Here is a 19,082-nt window from a genome sequence, read left to right on the forward strand (position 1 = left end):
ATGCAGATCCTGCTGCGAGATGTGGAAGGTAAGGGAACCTCAGGGCCAGGTGCAGCTCCTGATGGGTCGGGACAAGGGACCAGTTTCCTCCCACGTTCTAGAGACCGATGAGCGAGTGTCAGTGAGGAGTCAGCAGACTGTGTTGGTGCAGAAGCATGGCGACACTTGTGGGCTGTCCTCAGCACATCCTTGGTCGTTTTATGCAAACAAAGCATTTCACTGCAGGTTTGGTGTTCCGATGTACCAATGAGAAATAAAGTTAATCTTTAACCATTGTAAATCTGAAGGGCAAAGTCAGACAGAGCTGGGAGACCCAATAGTTAATGGGGACGGACAGGATATTCTGAGGCCGAGAAAGGGACAATGGGATGGTGCTGCCGCCCAGGTGCCGGGGTCGAGGACGTCCCAGAGCAGCTGCAGAATATTCTCAAGGAGCAGGGGGAACTGCACAATGACCTCAGCTGAAAGGGGGAAAGGGGCTGTGCACGGTGAGCTTAGGGAGTTTGGAAAGAGGCTGAGAACCAGGACCTTGAAGGTAGTCATCTCTGGATTACTGCACGCCAGGCCAGGAATAGAAATATAGAACAGATGAATGTAACTCCACCATGGACGATCCCTAACCCAGCGATGGAAGGAGGAGGGTTGGATATGGGACTAGCAACCCATGTACTTGTTAGTCGAGACAATAAAGTTAATTGTGAGGAAATACATGGTTCTCTGTACCCAATTAGTCATTATTATTACTGAGGGTTAATTCTTGTAATAGAGCTGGTAACAGAGTATTTCCTATCACCCCCTCCCCTAATTTGCCTGAGTTTTTAATGAAGTGGTAACTAAGATAAATTGACCAGGACAATGAGGCAGAATTTATTCAGATACACTTTGGCAAGGTCTTTGACTGGGTTGCGGTGGGGGGGTGGGGGGTGGAGAGCAGGTCCAGAAGGCACTCGGTGTCCAAGTTGAATTGGATAATTGGATCTAATTGGCTGATGATTGCAGACAAAGAGGGTTGTGCTAGGAGGATGCTTTTCTGATTGGTGTGACTTATGTGAGGTTCAGCACATGTCATGTTCGACCAACTGATGTGAGGTGTGATGTGAATGTGGGAGGAATGATTGTGACTAACCCAAGTAGGTGTTTTCCAACTTGTCTTAAGGCAGGGGTTCTCAACTTTATTATATGCCGTGGACCAGTACCATTCACCAAGGGGTCCGTGGACACAAGGCGGGGAAGCCCTGTAAGGGGAGATTCACCAGGACGTTGTCAGGATGGGGTTTTAGTCCCGGAGAGAGACTGGGGTGGATTCCTCTACAGTCTTGGGGGTGCCACCAGAATAGGCAGTAACATGGCTGATAGTGGGATCGGACTGTGCATCTCCATCCAGGCTAATATTTGTGTTTTCTAACATCCATCCCACAAGCACCTGGGGAAGAATGGAAGGGAAGGTCGCTCACAGTCTGATCACTGTGGGGAGACAGGGAGGGGTGTATGGGCTGGAAGGGGTCACGGAGAGGGGGAAGACGTATAGGGTCACATAAATGGGAAGTGGTGCAGAGGCCATACAAGTTTACAGAGATGGAGAATGTCACGAAGATGGGGAGGGGTGTGGGGAAGCCACTGTTGAGATGTTGGGAGAGCAGACACTAGGCATCCCCAGGAAGGGACGAGGTCACTTACCACAGAACAAGAACTAGAATGATAGGCACAACAACTCCCACCGTCACTGGAAAATGGAAATGTTATAATTAGAAATATTCAGTACAATATAGACTGTAGAACAGTGTGTCAATCATCCCTTCCTCTGCTGCCTGACCCAGCATCCACAGGTGGACAGGATGGTGAAGGTGGTTGGCTCTGGCCTTTATCGACTGGGTCACTGAGTTTAGAAACTGGGCTGTTGCACTGTTTTTGTAAAAAGGTATTGGTGAGGCTGCATTTGGAGTATGGCAGTGCGTGACTTGCCAAGTTCCTCCAGTATTCTGCGTGTGCTTGCAATATTGTGTGAGTTCTGGTCAGTGTGTTTCTAGTTCCTTTGTAAGGAAGAGTACCATTAGGGAGGATGGAGCTCAGGAGGATGGTGGAAAGCGGTTGGATCTCTTTGAAACCTCCTGGATAGTGCCTGGTTAGAGTGGAAATGGAGAGGGTTTCCCATCCTCTCCTGCAGGAGTCCAGGAGCTGACAGCACACCCTCAGGATAAAGGGAAGTCACTTTGGAACTGAGACAAGTAGGAACTTCTTCAGCCAGGGTGTGGCGAGGCAGAATTTATTGGCTGAGGAGGCCAAGACATTTAAATGTTTAAAGCAGAGACGGATAGGGGTTTGTGAGGATGTTAAGGATTACCAGAGGAAGGCGAGAGAATGGAGTTGAGAAAAAAGCAGCCATTACCGAATAGAACAGCAGATCTGATGGGCCAAATGGCCTCTTTGTGCTCCAACACCTTCTGGTCTAAAACTGCCCCCCACAGCACAGCTGTAGGAGAATGGAGCGGGAGAAGGGCTGGGATCCAGGGAAGGAGGTTGGGAGACTGCTGAGGGCCATTTAACCCCTCCCCCTTCAACTCTGAATGGACTCCAGCAACTCAACTTCAGTCCCCATGCACAGAAAGTGAAGCCTCACCTTGAGTTACTGTCTGCCCAGCCACACTCGTGGAGTTCAGCATCTTTCTTCTACCCCATCCCTCCATCCTGGTGGATACTGCCTTCCAAGAATTCATCAGTGGCAAGTTAGACACCTGGTCTACCATGGTCCCCTGTTCAGGACACTCCACATCTGTAAAACAAAGTTCAAAGTAAATTTATTATCAGAGAACATACAAGTGTAACCCTCAGGTTCGGCAGGCGGCGTCAGTCCAGGGGAACACACTCTCCGGCCGGCCAAGCTTGTGAAATCTCATTTGTGTGGATGCTGCATGATGTTTTCCCCTGTTACAAATCAGGACCACGAAATAACAAGTAGTACCACCATATGCAATTAGAGCTTTATAATTCTGAATTTGACTTTAGAGTTAGTAAAGACAACAAAAAGTAAAAGGGCCCATTTTAATGAAACAGTCTAATGTGCACGTTGGAGCTCATGGTTTTCCCATCCATTCTCCATCGATTTCCCCCGGAATCATCAACTTCCGACCCTATTCCACATCTACTCAGTCCTGCAGTCTACGACCTCTCCATCCTGGCATCTTCTCCCGAACAAAAGCCTGTGAATACTTTGCTCTCGGGCACACAAAAAAGAAAAACACTCCCCTCATTGGACACCGCACATTCCAAAGCCTCCGTTATCTCTAGTCAGAACCCAAACATTGCTGCTACAGAGAAACCACTGCACTAGCAGTGAAACCTTTCCTAGGGTGTTAGACACGCCCCCCCCCCCCACTAAATTTAGTCATGCCCTCGTGACTTTCAGATAATTTGCCAACCCTTCCTGCAAAGCACAAAGATCAACCCAGGTGTAAAAGGCAGTGACATAGCTCCCCACAGCAGCTGAGGCCACACTCTGTTTCCCCGGTGGTACATAGGCCACCTTATCTGGCGGTCTCCTAATTCGGAGAACTCAGTTCCCCTCATCTATGATTTCATGTTCTGACATTACCGGGGATACTTCTGGTCCACCTGGCAAGGCTTTCCCCAGTCTATCACTCGTGCCCACCTGCAACTCAGATCTCTCTGTCCCTTGGCTGAGCCGCTTCATCCCTTGCAGTGTCCCAGGCTGTCCACAGATAGACCCCCAATTCCACCTGGCTTAGCATGAGAAAAGTTGGGAGTCTCTTCCTCAATCAGTGGGGAGTTAGCAAAAGGCAGCATATACCACACCCCCATATCCTCATCCTCTGAATGAGTATCCCACTCAGGAGAGGGGGCTGGACTAATCTCTCCTACTGCTGGTCCTGTAGTGGTTCCGCATTGTCTCAGAGTCCTCTTACTAGGTGTAGGCTCCAGGTCGGGCTCTGAGTCAACCTGCACCTCTCATCCTAGAGGCAGAAGCTGGTTCCGATCAAGAATCTTGATAAGCCCATTCCCATCCTCTGGTTTCACCCAGAAAACTGGTACGTTTGGCATCTGACTCTCCACCACATAGAGCGTAGCCACCCAGCAGTTGGCCAATTTATGGTTCCCAGGTAGCTCCAAATTCTTTATAAGGACTCGGTCTCCTGGCATGAGTTGGGAGAACCTCGCCTTTTGATCATACCTCCTCTTATTTTTTTTGATTCTGCTTGGCAGCCGCGACATCAGCTCCCTTCTCATATCAGACACATAGTTCAGATAAGTCTTCATTGGTAGATCGTCCTTGTCAGTCCCAAAACAAAGGTCTCTTGCCCCGCCAAGCTAGTGAAATCTGGTTTGTGTGAATGCTGCGTGATGTTTTCCCCTGTTACAAATCAGTACCATGAAATAACAAACAGTACACTATATGCAATGAAACGACTGAGCTTTAGAATACTTAATTTAATTTGACTATAGGGTTTTGTAAAGGAAACAAAAAGGAAAAGGACCCATTTTAATGAAACAGTGCATGGTGGAGCACATGATTTTCCCATCTGTTCTTTCTCCATCAATTTCCCCCAGATGTCATCGGTTCCGAACCCCATTCCAAGTCCACTCTGCCCTGCAGTCTATGACCTCTCCATTCTGGCATCTTCTCTCTCCATCTTCTGCCGAACAAAAGCCTGCAAATACCTAGCTCTCAGGCACACAAGGAGGAAAAAGACTCCCCTCATTGGACACTGCACATTCCAAAGCCCCATTATCTCTAGTCATAACCCAAACACTGCTGCTACAGAGAAACCATTACACTAGCAGTGAACCCTTTCCCAGGGCGTTACACCTGCACCCCTGAGATACATTTTCAGCGGGCATACTTAGCATATCTGTAGAACAGTAACTGTAAACATCAGAAACTGTCAGCTGTAAACAAACTGTGGAAATGCAGATATAGATAAATAGCGATAAATAATGAGCATGAAGTTACAATAAAACAGAGTCCTTAAATGAATGTAACTATCCTCTTTTGTTCAACAGCCTGATGGTTGGGGGTAGTAACTGTTCCTGAACCTGGTGGTGCAAGTCCTGGGGCTCCTGTATCTTCTACCTGATGGCAGCAATGAGCAAAGAGCATGGCCTGGATAGTGAGGATCTTTGATGATGGATGCTGCTTTTCTATGGTAACTTCTCATGTAGATGTGCTCAGTGGCTGGGAGTGTTTTCCCTGTGATGTGCTGAGCTAAATCCACCAACTTTTGTTGGATTTTCCACCCAACGACATTGGTGTTCCCATTCCAGGCCATAATGCAGCCAGTCAGCACACTTTCCACCACACATCTATAGAGGTTTGCCAAGGTTTTCAATGACTTGCCAAACTTCTGCAGACCCGAGGACGTACAGGTGCTGTTGTGATTTCTTTGCAATAAATATTTATATGATGGGTCCAGGATAGGTCCTCTTGAATTTGCAACACCCAGGAATTGAAAGTTACTGACCCTCTCCACCTCTGATCCTCCGATGATTACTGGCTCATAGACCTCTGGTTTATACAATTGACATTGAGTGGGGGGGTTGTTATTATTACACCACTCAGCGAAGTTTTCAATCTCCCTCCTGTATATTGATTCTTCTCCCCCTTTGATACAGCCCACAACGGTGGTGTCATCAGCAAACTTGTATATGGCGTTGGATCTGTATTTAGCCACACAGTCACTGGAGTAAAGCGAATACAGCAGCGACCTTCGTACACATCCCTGCCATGCTCCTGTGCTGATGGAGAAAACGTTTTTGCCAATCTGGTCTGACTGGAGTCTACGAGTGAGAAAACCCAGGATCCAATTGCACAAGTGGGTATTGGGGTTGGTCTTGGGGTTTACTGATTAGTTCTGAGGAGATGATGGTGTTAAATGTCAAGCTGTAATTGATAGCAGGCATCCTGATATATGCACCTTTGCTGTCCAGATGTTCCAGGGTTGTGTGAAGAGCCAAGGAGATAGCACCTGCTGTAGACCTGTTGCTTAGGTAGGTGAATTGGAGCGGATCCAGGACTTCATTCAGACAAGACACCAGCCTCTCAAAGCATTTCATCACTGTGGATGCAAGTGCCATTGGGCGATAGCCATTCAGACAGTTACCATGCACTTCTTGGTATGACTGAAGTCTGCTTGAAGCAGGTGGGTACCACACACTATCAGAGCAAGAGGTTGAAGATATCCATGAATACTCCAGAATACAGCTGGTCAGCATAAATATTCTGTACTCAACCAGGTACTCAGTCCGGATCGGATGCTTTTCTTGGATTCACTCTCTTGAAGGTAGCCCCCACGTCATCTTCAGATACTGAGACCAAAGGATCATTGGGAGACGTGGGGGAGCACAATGGTTCCTCCTTGCTATAGTGGAGAAAGCGAGCATGAAGGCATCGAGCTCATCTGGAAGCAAAGCTCTGCTGCCCCTTATGTTGCAAGATTTAACTTTGTAGGAGGGTACAGTATTAAAATCCTGCCACAGCTGATAAGCATCACTCGTTGATTCCAGTCTTGTCTGGAATCTCCATTTCACCCAAGAGATGGTTTTCCGGAGATGATACCTGCACTTCTAGTAGCATTCTTGATCTCCAGACATGAATACACCTGACCTGGCTCTCAGCAGGTTCCAGATTTCTGTCCCAGTGCTGAGCTGCTCTCTGTAGTTCTGTGCTCTCCTGAGGTTGGGCCAATGGGAGCAGGTGAGCCCACCCCACACATCCGGTCAGCTCCAGGACCCTCACACAGAGCAGAAACAAATCCTTTGGCCCAACTGGTCTCTGCTGCCCAAGCTCCCATTGTCTACATTTCTCCCATATCCCTGTAAACCTTTCCTATCCATGTACCCGTCCAAATATCTGTTATAAGTACACGCCTCAACCACTTCCTCTTGCAGCTCGTCCTAAAGATACACACTCTGGGTGAAAAAGTTGGCCTTTTGGTTCCTATTAAATCTTTCCACTTTCATTAAACCTGTGCTGTCCAGCTGTTTATTCCTTAATGCTGGGAGGACGACTGAGGACATTTAGTCTACCTATGCCCCTCATGATCTGAAACACTTAGAAAATAAAACCAAACAACATGTGTGACATGGTTTCACTCACAGATGAGATCAATGGCTCTTATGGTCACTTTGACTGAAAAAAACATGGAGGCTCCCAATGTCCTCATTAATTTGTAAAGACCAGTGTGCACAAATATCTTATGCTGTGCAATTTTTTTTGCCCAGTGACAAAAATTTGTGTGTACTGAATTATTTCTTCAATAAAAGCAGAAAAAATAAGCCAGTTTTAAAATCTGCAGACCAGTCATCTCAAACTCCACATTGTCAACACTGTCCACTTCAGAAACCAGAAAAGGAAATAAGATTGTGTACGATGATGAAACATACTTAACACGCTAATGTGGTAGAGGGCGCAGTTTAAATTCCTGTGCGTGCTAGTAGCAAAAGATGTGTGCGCGCGCACACCTTAGAGGGAACATCAGAGGCACTTTCACATACTCCCAAAACACCGATGACCCTGTGATTTCAGTCGAGGCCGACTCCCGAGGATTTCACCATCCACTGCAAGGACAGGACAATGTAGTCTCTGAAAGGAAGAGGAGTCAGATTGTGTTATTTCATGATTAACTCATTGTGCTGCACAGACATGGCAATTCTGTCTCAGGCCTGCTCACCCAACCTGGAACATCAAACAGTCAAGCGACATCCACTTCATCTGCCGAGGGGGTTTTCCACAATCATCCTGGTGGCAAACATTTCACCGCTGGCCATTGTCAGGTAGGCATTGGAAAAACCGTGCACTGTGATCAGCAATCACGAAAGAGTGACCCTAATGCCTTCTTGCCATAGTTTGTTATCTACTTGATCTGCCTTATGAGAAACTTGTACGAAGGTCACAACAGTTAGAACTGAACGTGGAACAACAGGCTGGTTGAAGATAGGGAAAGGAGTACGTCAAGGCTGCATACTGTCACCCTACTTATTTAATCCATATGCTGAACGCATCACGAGGAATGCTGGTCCAGAGAACTCAAATGTTGCAATCAAAATTGCCGGACGAAACTTTAACCACCTCAGATATGCAGATGATACTACTGTAATGGCGGAAAGTGAGGAGGATCTGAGGAAGCTTCTCATCAAAGCAAAAGGAAGTGCAAAAGCTGGCTTGTTGCTCAATATTTAAAAAGCCGAGATCACGTCAGCCAGCCTTATTAACTCCATGCTAATAAATGGAAAGGAAGTGGAAGCAGTGATGGATTTTGTCTTCCTCGGTTTGAAGATTTCTATAGATTGTAACTGCAGACATGAAATTAAACAGCCCTTGCTTCTGGGGAGAAGAGCAATGGGAAATTTAGATAAAATACTGAAGAGGAGGGACATAGCATTGTCTACGAAGATCTGTATAGTCAAGTTGATGGCAGTTCCAGTTGAGATGTACGGCTGTGAGAGCTGGAGAATCAGTAAGACTGAATACAGAAGAATCAACGCCTTTGAACTTGGATGTTGGAGGGAAGTGTTCAGAGGTCGCTGGACAGCAAGAAGATCCAACAAGTCGATACTTGAAGAAATACAGCCAGACTGATCACTAGGAGGCTTCATTATGAGACAAAAGCCCAAATAGTTTGGCCGCATCATGAGACAACAATATTTCTTGGAGAAGGTTCTCATGTTAGGTAATACAGAAGATAAAAGGAGAGGGCAACAGAGGCTACGATGGATAGAAAATATTATTCAGACAATGCGTGTATCCTTGGAGGATGTTAGAAAGGCAGTTTCCAACAAGAAGACTTGGTGTGCAGGAGTCTACCAGGTTACGAAGAGTCGGAGTAAACTTCGATCAGTGCCGGGGAGTTTAATCAGGTCTACTTGAAGTGTCTGACCAGATACCACAAAGATATCACCTGTGGAACCAGAGGCACCAACACACTTGTCCACTGTTACACCACCAACAAGAATGCTTACTGTCACATCCCACACTTCAGCAAATCCGTCACCTGGCTGTATTTCTATTCCAGGAAGAGACTGAGGATCACAGACCCAGTTGTAAGGACCACAAAGGTCAAGTGAGGCGAAGGAGCATCTACAGGAATATTTTGAACTGGTGCACTGGACAATATTTGGATCTTAATGAATATGCCACAGTTGTCACTGACTCAATGTCAACAAAACTGAAGAACTGATTATTGGCTATAGGTGGAAGAAACCAGGTATTCATGAACCAGTACTCATCAGGGGATCAATGGTGGAGAAGGTTAGTAACTTTAAATTCCTTGGCAATAACCTGTCAGAGTATCTGTCCTGGGATCAGCACACATGTGCCATTTCGTAAAAGGCACAGCAGCACCTCTACTTTATTAGAAGTTCTCAAAGATGTGGCATGTCATGTAAAACTTGGACAAACTTCTGTAGTTGCAGTGGAGAGTATCCTGACTGGTTGCATGACAGCTTGGTATGGAAACACCAATACCCAAGAACAGAAAAGCCTGAAAAAAAAAGTGGTAGGCGTAGTCCAGTCCATCACAGGAAAAGCCCTCCCCACCATTGAATACATGACAAGGAGTAATGTCAAAAGAAAGCAGTATCCATCCATCATCATCAGTATCCTGGCCATGCTCTCTTCTCACTGCTGCCATCGGGAAGGAGGTACAGGAGCCTTAGGCCCCACACCATCAGGTTCAGGAACCGTTATTACTTTTCAGCCATCAGCCTCCTGAACCAATGTGGATAACTCCACCCACCTCTATGCTGAACTGATTCCACAACTTATGGACTAACTCAAGGACTTTACAACTCCTGTTCTCATTATCAGTTACAGTAATACTGACCTCTACTTGCTGAGGCCAGGTGGCAACTCTCAGACACCTCCTAGTACTCCTTAAACAAGACCCCACTAAGGAGCATCAGACCATTGTCTCCCATACCATCACTGACCTCATCGATTCTGGGGACCTCCCAACCACTGCCTTACCCTGCACTCTCATTTCTACCTCCTACCCAAGATCCACAAACTTGACTGTCCAGGTAGACTCTTGTTTCTGCCTGCCTCTGCCCTAATGAACTCATGTCTGCATACCTCGATTCTGTTTTATCCCCCTTGGTTCAGTCTCTTCCTACCGACATCTGCAACGCTTCACACGGTCTCGATCTTTTCAATGACTTAAGTTCTCTAGTCCTGATCGCCTCATTTCCACTATGGATATCCGGTCCCTATACACTTCTGTCCTCCTCATCAGAAGGGCCTTAAAGCTCTCCAACTCCAGACACAAGCAGATCCCCTCCACCAACACTCCTCAATCAGGCAGAACTGGTCCTCACCCTCAACAACCTCTCCTTCGACTCCTTCCTTCAAACCCACAGTGTAGCCGGGATACTCACACGGGTCCCAGCTATAACTGGCTTTTTGTCGGCTATGTGGTACAATTCATGTTCCAAGCCTATACAGACATCGTTCCCCAACTCTTCTTATCCTACACTGACAACTGCATCGGTGCTGCTTCCTGCACCCACGCTGAGTTAATCAATTTCACCAACTTTGCCTCCAACTTCCACCCTGCCCTGCCCTCAAATTAGGGAAGAGGGAGGAGAAGATTGTGGCGTGACGCAGCATGCACGGACATTCCGAATGATATCGATATGTGTAACTAGGGGTGCCGTGCACAATCTGGATTTGATGGAGACAGCCGTGAGAAGCGCAGGGGAACATCTGGAGTAACTTCTGAAATGCCTGCTTCGCTGCCGTTGCTACTGTGCGATCGAGAACCTCCAGAGACAAAGGCCCCAAATCCTTGGCTTTGCCTATCGCCTGCTGCCGGGGCCGGGGTCGAAGTGCTCAGCAGAGATGGTGCTCGGTGCTGAATAGGTGGTCGGAGGCTCGGAGTTTTCGGGAGGACTCAGAGTCGGACTGTGGTCGGATGCTTCCAGGATGCTGTATTGGCAAGTTGGTGGTGCTGGGGGTTTACCGTCTGTGTGAGATGATGGGACTTGTACTGTGCCATGGTCTGTCCTTACCAAATTACGGTATTGCTTTGCACTGTTGTAACTATATGTTACAATCATGTAGTTTTTAGGTCGGTTTGTCAGGTGTTTTCGTGATATCATTCTGGAAAAACATTTTAACATTTCTTAATGCATGCATTACTAAATGACAATAAAAGGAGACTGAATGTCCTCATAATCATAATTTTACTTGGTTCATTTCTGACACCTCCCTCCCTGTTTCCGATCTCTGGAGACAGTGTATTTAACTGCTATCTTTATAAACCCACTAACTCTCACAGCTACCAGAACTATACTTCTTCCCAATCTGTCACTTGAAAAAAATGCTGTCCACTTGTCCCAGTTCCTCTGACTCCACCGCATCTGCTCTCAGGATGAGGCTTTTTCATTCCAAAAAAGTGAGATGTCCTCCTCCTTTAAAGAAAGGGTCTTCGATTCATGACATCAACACTGCCCTCCCCAAAATCTCTTCTATATTGCACACAACTGACCTCCCACCACCGCACCAGGGTTAGGGCTTCTCGTCCCCACCAACCACCCCACAAGGGTCTGTATCCAGCACATAATACTCCAATTTCCGACATCTCCAACAGGATAGCACCACCAAGCGCATTTTCCCTCCAGTGAAATGTGACTCCCTTGTCCACTTGTCTTCTGAATAATTTCTTCAATAAAAACAGTATAAATAAGCCAGTTCTAAAAATCTGCAGAAAAATCATCGTAAACTCCACGTCATCAACACCACCCGCATCAGAAACCGGAAAAGGAAACGTAATTGTGTAGGTCCGTGAAACATACTTAACTTGCCTACGAAGTTGAGGGTGACAATCTCTTGTGTGCAGTTTAGATTCCTTTGTGCGCTAGTGGCATAAATGTGTGCACCCACACATGCATAAACCTTACAGGCAACCTTCCCTGTGAGTCTCTCAGGCTCATCCACTGTATCCAGTGGTCCCGGTGTGGCCTTCTGTAAATTGGTGAGACCCGACGTAGGTTGGGAGTCTGCTTCACTGAGCACCTTTGCTCTGACCGCCATTAAAAACAGGATTTCCAGGTGGCCATCCATTTCAATTCTACTTCCCATTCCAGTCCATGGCCTCCTCCATTGTCACAATCAGGCCACACTCAGGTTGGAGCAGCAACACCTTATATTCTATCTGGGTAGCCTCCAACATGAACAGCAATTTCTTGAACTTCTGGCAATTGCCTTCCAGCACCCCCCTCCTCCCTTCACCATTCCCCTCTCTCACCTTACCTGCTCATCACCTCCCTCTGGTACGTCTCCCCTTCCCTTTCCTCCACGGTCTTTTACCCTCTCCTATCAGATTCCTCCTTCTCCAGCCCTTTATCTCTTTCACCCATCAACTTCCCAGCTCTTTCCTTCACCCATCCCCCCCCCACCACCCGGCTTCACCTATCACCTGCCACCTTGTACTTCTTCCTCCCCCTCCCAACTTACTCTGACTTCTCGTCTTCCTTTCCAATCCTGACGAAGGGTCTTGGCCAAAACGTCCACTGTTCCTTCGTATCCATAGACACTGCCTGGCCAGCTGAGTTCCTTTGGCATTTTGTACGAGTTGCTCAGTATTATTTACTCATTGCATTTCTTTCGTACTTGCAGTTTTTCTTTTATATATTGGTTGTGTAATGCTCAGGGCTATCGGCTCGTGTTTATCTGGGGGAATCCCCGTCCGCCCGCCAAACCGTGTCTCACGGTTGTGTCGTTGCTGTGTAATGCCACCTGGTACAAACTCGCACATCAAATATCAGACAGCGCACAATATACGATTTAGAGATTACCAGCTATACGATTCCCAGCTATATGAGACAGAATATCACCCACTAAAAGAATAACATGGACACTCATTGGTTTGTTCTCTGTCTTATCAATAATATAACCCAAACAAGTAGGGAGAGAGAGAGAACTCCTTACATCGCAGTTATTATTACAGAAAAACAATTTTTATTATAACAAAGAAGCCACTTTATTAGCCTTTGCAGTAACATAAAAGAAGAAACCCCTTACACGCTCCCCCTACCAAATAAGGTCATGTCCTCATGACATTAAAGGAGTTCACCAATCCTCCTTGCAAAACACAAAACCCAACCCAGGTGCATAAAACAGTGACATAACTTCCCAGGGCGGTAGAGATCACACTCTGTTCTCCCGGTGCTACACAGGTCAACCTCTCTGGGGGCGGTTCCTACTTCTCTGAGACCTCCGAGCTTCCTCTGGCAACCCTTCTGGCTCAGACACCACTGGAGACACCCCAGGTCTACCTGTCGAACCCTCGCCCGCTCCCTCACTGGGACCCCTCGGCAACTTGGAGCCCACTGTCTCGGGTTCTGGTTCCACCCTCTCTCCTGCCAAGGCCGGCTGTATCCCAGGCTGCCCCGCAAAACCCTCCCTCCTCTCACCTAACTCAGTGGGGGAAGGGTCAGGAGCCTCTCCTTCTGGTACCGGGGAATTAACGAACGGAAGTAGGTGCCACACATCTGAATCATCGTCTTCCGAAGCAGTATCTCTTTCCGGGGTGGGGCCCGGCCCCGTCTCTTTCACGGCGGGCTCTTCCCTCGCCCCGTGCCTCCACAGAGACTCGTAGTAGGCGTAAACTCCAATTTGGCCTCTTGGTCTACCCACACCTCTTGACCCAGGGGCAGTAGGTGGTTCCGATAGAGCACCTTGACAGGCCCCTTCCCATCCTCTGGTCTCACCGGGTAAACAGGTAGCTTCGGCATCTGGCTCTCTACCACATAGAGAGGCCGCCCAGCCATCCGCCAACTTGTGCTTACCTGGTAGTCCTAAATTCCGGATAAGGACCCGGTTTCCCAGCATAAGTTGGGCAAACTTCACTTTCTGATCATACCTCCTCTTGTTCCCTTGATTCTGCTTGGTGCCTCAGCCAACTCGTCCGCCCTTTTCAACTCTCTCTTCATATCGGACACATACTTCAGACGTGGCTTCGAACGTAATTCACCTGCTTCAGTCCCAAAACACAGATCAATGGGCAACCTCGCTTCCCGTCTGAACATCAGGTAATAGGGCGAGTAGCCAGTAGTGTCACTGCGAGTACAATTGTAACAGTGAACCAAATGGGCGATGTGCTGACTCCACTTACTCTTCTGTCCGATCTCCAAAGTGCCGAGCATGTCCAGCAGGGTCCGGTTAAACCTCTCGGGCTGAGGATCACCCTGTGGGTGATAGGGGTGGTTCTGGACTTTTCAACCCCAAGCATACCCAGTAATTCATGTATAAGCCTGCTCTCAAAGTCCCATCCCTGATCACTGTGGATCCGCCGAGGAAGGCCATAATGAACAAAGTACTTCTCCCATAACACCTTCACCACTGTAGTCACTTTCTGGTCCTTAGTGGGAAACGCCTGTGCATACATAGTGCAGTGATCCGTGAGGACCAAGACATTGGCGGTGTTGCTGGTGTCTGGCTCAATAGACAGGAAATCCATACACACCAGGTCCATGGGTCCCGCACTCTGCAAGTGGGATAACGGAGCCGCCTGCGCAGGCAAGGTCTTCCTCCTGTCGCAACGGCTACAGGTCTTACAGTATTCTTCCACCTCCCCCCTCATCCGGGGCCAGTAAAACCGGTCCTTGACTAATCCATAGGTCTTTTCCATCCCCAAATGCCTGGAATCATCATGTAACGACTTGAGCAGTCTTCCGATACTTCTCGGGCATGACCAGCTGGCAACGCCGGGGGCGGTCCGGGAGTGACATGACCCGGTATAAGATTTGGTTCTTCAGCTTCAACTGAGGCCACTCCTTCAGTAGTCAGGGCACTCAGGCATGTTTCGTCTTCTCCGCCTGAGCCGTGACCTCCTTTTTAACTGCGTACCAGATAGTGCCAACGCCCGGGTCATCTCACTCGGCTGCCCCCACTTCCTCGGGGCTCAACTCCAGCAACTGCCTGTTCTTCAGAGCAGCCAAATTACAGTACACAGTGGGTAGCACGTCATCATCAGCCCCCAATTAATCCACTGCCCAATCCGGCCCCATCAGGTCTCCTGCGTCAGTGTCGCTCACAAATTGACACATGGCCTTCACTTCCGGGGCAGGGACACTCTCCCGCTCGTCCGTGCCCGACCCCTCATGCGCCCGACGAGATAAAGCATCTGCATCGACATTCTGTCTCCCCGGCCGGTACTTCAGGTTGAACTCATAGGCAGACAAGGCCGCCAACCACCGATGCCCAGTAGCGTCCAGTTTTGCCAAGGTCAGAATATAATAGAGAGGATTGTTGTCCGTCCTTATCACAAATTTGACCCCGTATAGATAGTCACTCAACTTGTCCACCGCCGCCCATTTCAGCACCAGAAACTCCAGCTTGTGAGTGGGATAGTTTCTCTCAGAAGGCGACAAACTTCGGCTGACAAACGCCACTGGCCTCAATCCATTGCCCTGCTCCTGGTTCAGGACAGCCCCCAGCCCCTCTCGGCTGGCATCAGTGTGTACGGCTTCCGGGGGTCGGCAAAAGCCAACACCGGGGCCTGTGTCAGCACCCTTTTCAGCGATTGGACCGCCTCCTTGCATTGGGTATCCCACCTTGATCCAAAGGGCTCCAGTGGGTTCAGATACCCTCCTGCCCTCGGTCTCCCTTCCTTTTCTTCCCCATGGGGAGATAGCCACACAAAAGCTGATTCAATGTGTGACTTATTTCCTTTCACAATTCGCCGATAGTACCCACAGAACCCCAAAAACGAGTACAGGGCACTCACAGTCTGGGGTCTCGGCCATGTAGTCACTGCATCTATCTTAGCCAGGTCAGTAGCCACTCCATCTCGCGAGATTATGTGTCCGACATAACCGACAGACGTCTTGCAGAACTGACATTTATCCAGGGAAAGCTTTAACCCTTCCTCCTTCAGCCGACTCAGCACCTTCAGCAGCCGCTCCTCATGTTCCTCCAACGTAGATCCAAACACTATCAACTCATCCAGATACACCAACAACTCGAGCAAGTTCATATCCCCCACTGTCCTCTCCATGAGCCGCTGGAAGGTGGCTGGGGCCCCCGATATGCCTTGGGGCATTCGTTCGAACTGAAAGAATCCCAGGGGACAGATGAAGGCCGTCTTCTCTTTATCAGCCCCACTCATCGGAATCTGGTAATACCCACTCCGCAAATCCTATACACTAAACCACTGCGCCCCACTCAATCAGGCCAATGCGTTTTCAACCCTCGGGACCGTATACTGGTCGGGAACCGTGCGCCGGTTCAGGGTCCTATAGTCCACGCACATGCATACCTTCCTATTTTTCTTCCTAGCCACTACCATGGGGAGACGCATAGGGGCTCTGGGACTCCGCGATAATCCCCGCATCCTTTAACTGGCGCAAGTGCTGCCGCGCATCTCCCACGTCAGCCGGGGCCAGCCGCTGCGACCTTTCTCTAAACGGGGTGTCATTTGTCACCCGGAGAGTGTGACAAGTGCTCTTGGAATGGCCCACATCAAACTCGCCCTGAGAAAAGACATCCTCTAGCTTCAACATCTTCTCCACCAGCCTGCTGTTATACTCCGGCGGTACAGGGGAGTCTTTAAAATTAAAGGCCTCCTCGGTCAGCCCCCTGTTCTCCAATAGTTTTCCTCCAGTGGGTCTCACGGGGGCGCTAGACATCACCGTCACCGGGAACAAGTGCGTGAGGGGCATCCCCCGCTTAAAGGTGATCTTCCTCTCTGTTGTGTTCCTTACAATCACCCCCATCCACCGTGCCTGTACAACCGAGAGCCTCTGAAATTCAGGTCTCACCAGCGCCCCAGCCGGGAACCGGAACTCCCCTTCCAGGTCGTCTGGGGCATCTACTAGCAGGGCCTCGCCCGCCGGTACTCCGGGGAATCTGGGGGTCCCCATCACTAGTGCCACCTCCCCTGGCCGTATCACTTTAGGCCTCACCTGAGTGCACCACACCATGCCTCGTTTGAACTCAGGATCCAGCCCCCTGTGGTCACCCACTTCTTCAACCGCCACTCGAAACTCTGAGTGTACCGAGAGGGTCTCCAGAAAGTTCTCCCCCGCCTTCTCCTTACAGGCTCCCAGGAGCCGTCGCACCAGAGGGGAGTTAGTCCCCACCAGAAGGGCAGTGCCACCTGTTTCCACCGGGTCCGGACAAACCAACACCAACGTCTCAAGGGCTTCCGACACTCCCACATCACCTCCAAGAATTCCAATCTCACTGACAGGTACCCATCGTACGGGTAATCACCGTCACTTATATCTCAAATCTCTAGGGCATTAAACGGGGTTACGGACAAATGCTTTAGATATTTGTTGTAGAACGACCGGTACAATAAGGTAACCTGCGATCCGGTGTCAAGGATGGCCCTTGCAAAGATTCCCTCTATCTGGAGGGACACGCTGGAGCGGGTTCCCACTAATCCTTCCGGAATAAGGGCTTGGGCTTGCGGGGGTCCCACGGTAGATTTCAGAGAACGTGTTCCTCCAGAGACTCCAGTCCGTTCCCACACTGATCTCTCCTAAGTTTCCTGACACCCCTCCCTTCTTAGTTGCCCGGAGGTTTGCACTCCATGGGGCGTCTTGTCTCTCACAATCCCTCCGGAAGTGTCCCTCTTCCCCACAGCTGTAGCACACCTCCTGCCACTCACATTCCCACTGGAAATGCCCCCCTTTCCCACAGTTATAGCACCCGCTACCTGCCGCCCCTCTCCTCCCGGGACGCCCGCCACTCCCAGCTCTCTGCGTGGCCCGCCCCCTGAAGGGGGTGCTCTCCCTGTCAATCCACTCATGGGAGGGGTCCCTACCCACCTGGGACCCCTTTGGGTTGCTCGGTTCTCAACCCGGCCACCACCTTCCGTACTGCTGAGGATCGTCCCCGGTGGCCAGAGTCCTCTTTCCGGCCCAACACGCTCTCATCCTCCCGCACCTCTCTAATCAGCTGATCGAATGATGGAGGGGGGCTCCTTTTATAGGACTGCCAGAGACTCCAAGCCACCTTGCCCTCCCCCAGGGAACCCCTAGATATCTGATTCATCCTCAACTTCGCCACCTCGTCTGCCTTCACTACCCCTCGGCACAGCAACCCATTACGCATTACCTCCAGCTGAAGCATGTATTCTGAGAGCTTGTCCCCTCGTCCCTGCTGCATGTTTTGAGACTCCACTAAGAGCTCCCAGGAACCTCCCGTCAATCGAAACGCACCCTCCAAAGCTTCCAGATACTCCGCGAGGGAAGTCAAGAGCTGTTCAGCTTTCAGCCCCCAGACGACACCAGCCACCACTGCCTGCAAACTTTCCACCAATCACAGTCTCTTTTCCTCATCCGAGCCTGGCCACCCCCCTAACAACTGGGACATGTTTTCGATTCATGTCTCATAATCGTCCTCCCCTTCTGGGGTGGGTGTGGCTCCTGGGAAAATTCTCAGCTTCAGGCGGGGCCACTCGGCCCTTCTCACCAGGGAGGTAATGGCAGCTGCCAACTTGGAGGTCTCACCTCCAGCTGGGGGACGGGGCCTGACCAATCCTTCCCACTCTGACCCCTCTTGCCCCTCTTCCCTCATTACCCTGAGAACTTGTTCCCTCGCAAATTCCTTCAACCCTCAACCACTGGCTACTGGCACCTCCCCTGGTGCCTCATCAAACTCTTCTTCCAGTGTCCCCTCACATTTGTCCTCCAGGAGGGTGTGGGGGCCCCACAGCACCGCCTCCACCAGGACGCTGACCATCGCTGGCAGTTCCAACATCATGATGTCAGCACTCGTACGAACCAACACCCAGCTGGATTCCACTACTTTACCACACCTTCTAGCTACGAGTTCTACCTTACCAATAGCTTTAATCAGACTCAACCCTCGCACTAGCACTTCTTCCTAAGTGTGAAGATCCACCCCATTTAACACACACACATGATTAACCGGTACTTCCTCGGACTCACACCAGCTTGCAATCTTATCCAGGTCCATCTCCGCACTAACTTAACGTTGCAATTTACACAGCTTCCACAGAATCCAACCCCGGACGATGGCCCCCACAAATGTAACGCTCAGGGCTATCGGCTCATGCTTATCTAGGGAAAACCCATCCGCCCGCCAAACCGTGTCTCACGTT

At 49.5% G+C, this 19,082-nt stretch overlaps 1 long non-coding RNA gene across 1 annotated transcript in view; it reads right to left on the minus strand.

The window, feature by feature from the left end:
• Nucleotides 1-1,238: 1,238 nt before the first annotated feature.
• LOC140202315 (uncharacterized) overlaps nt 1,239-19,082 on the minus strand; it is a 39,042-nt gene continuing 21,198 nt past the window's right edge. The window contains exons 3-4 of the long non-coding RNA XR_011887070.1: nt 2,618-2,770; nt 1,239-1,723 (exon numbers count right to left, since the gene is read on the minus strand). This is a non-coding gene — a long non-coding RNA (uncharacterized lncRNA). The remainder of the gene's footprint in view (nt 1,724-2,617; nt 2,771-19,082) is intronic.

Source organism: Mobula birostris, chromosome 8 (genome assembly GCF_030028105.1).
Source record: "Mobula birostris isolate sMobBir1 chromosome 8, sMobBir1.hap1, whole genome shotgun sequence".
NCBI classification, from domain to species: domain Eukaryota; kingdom Metazoa; phylum Chordata; class Chondrichthyes; order Myliobatiformes; family Myliobatidae; genus Mobula; species Mobula birostris.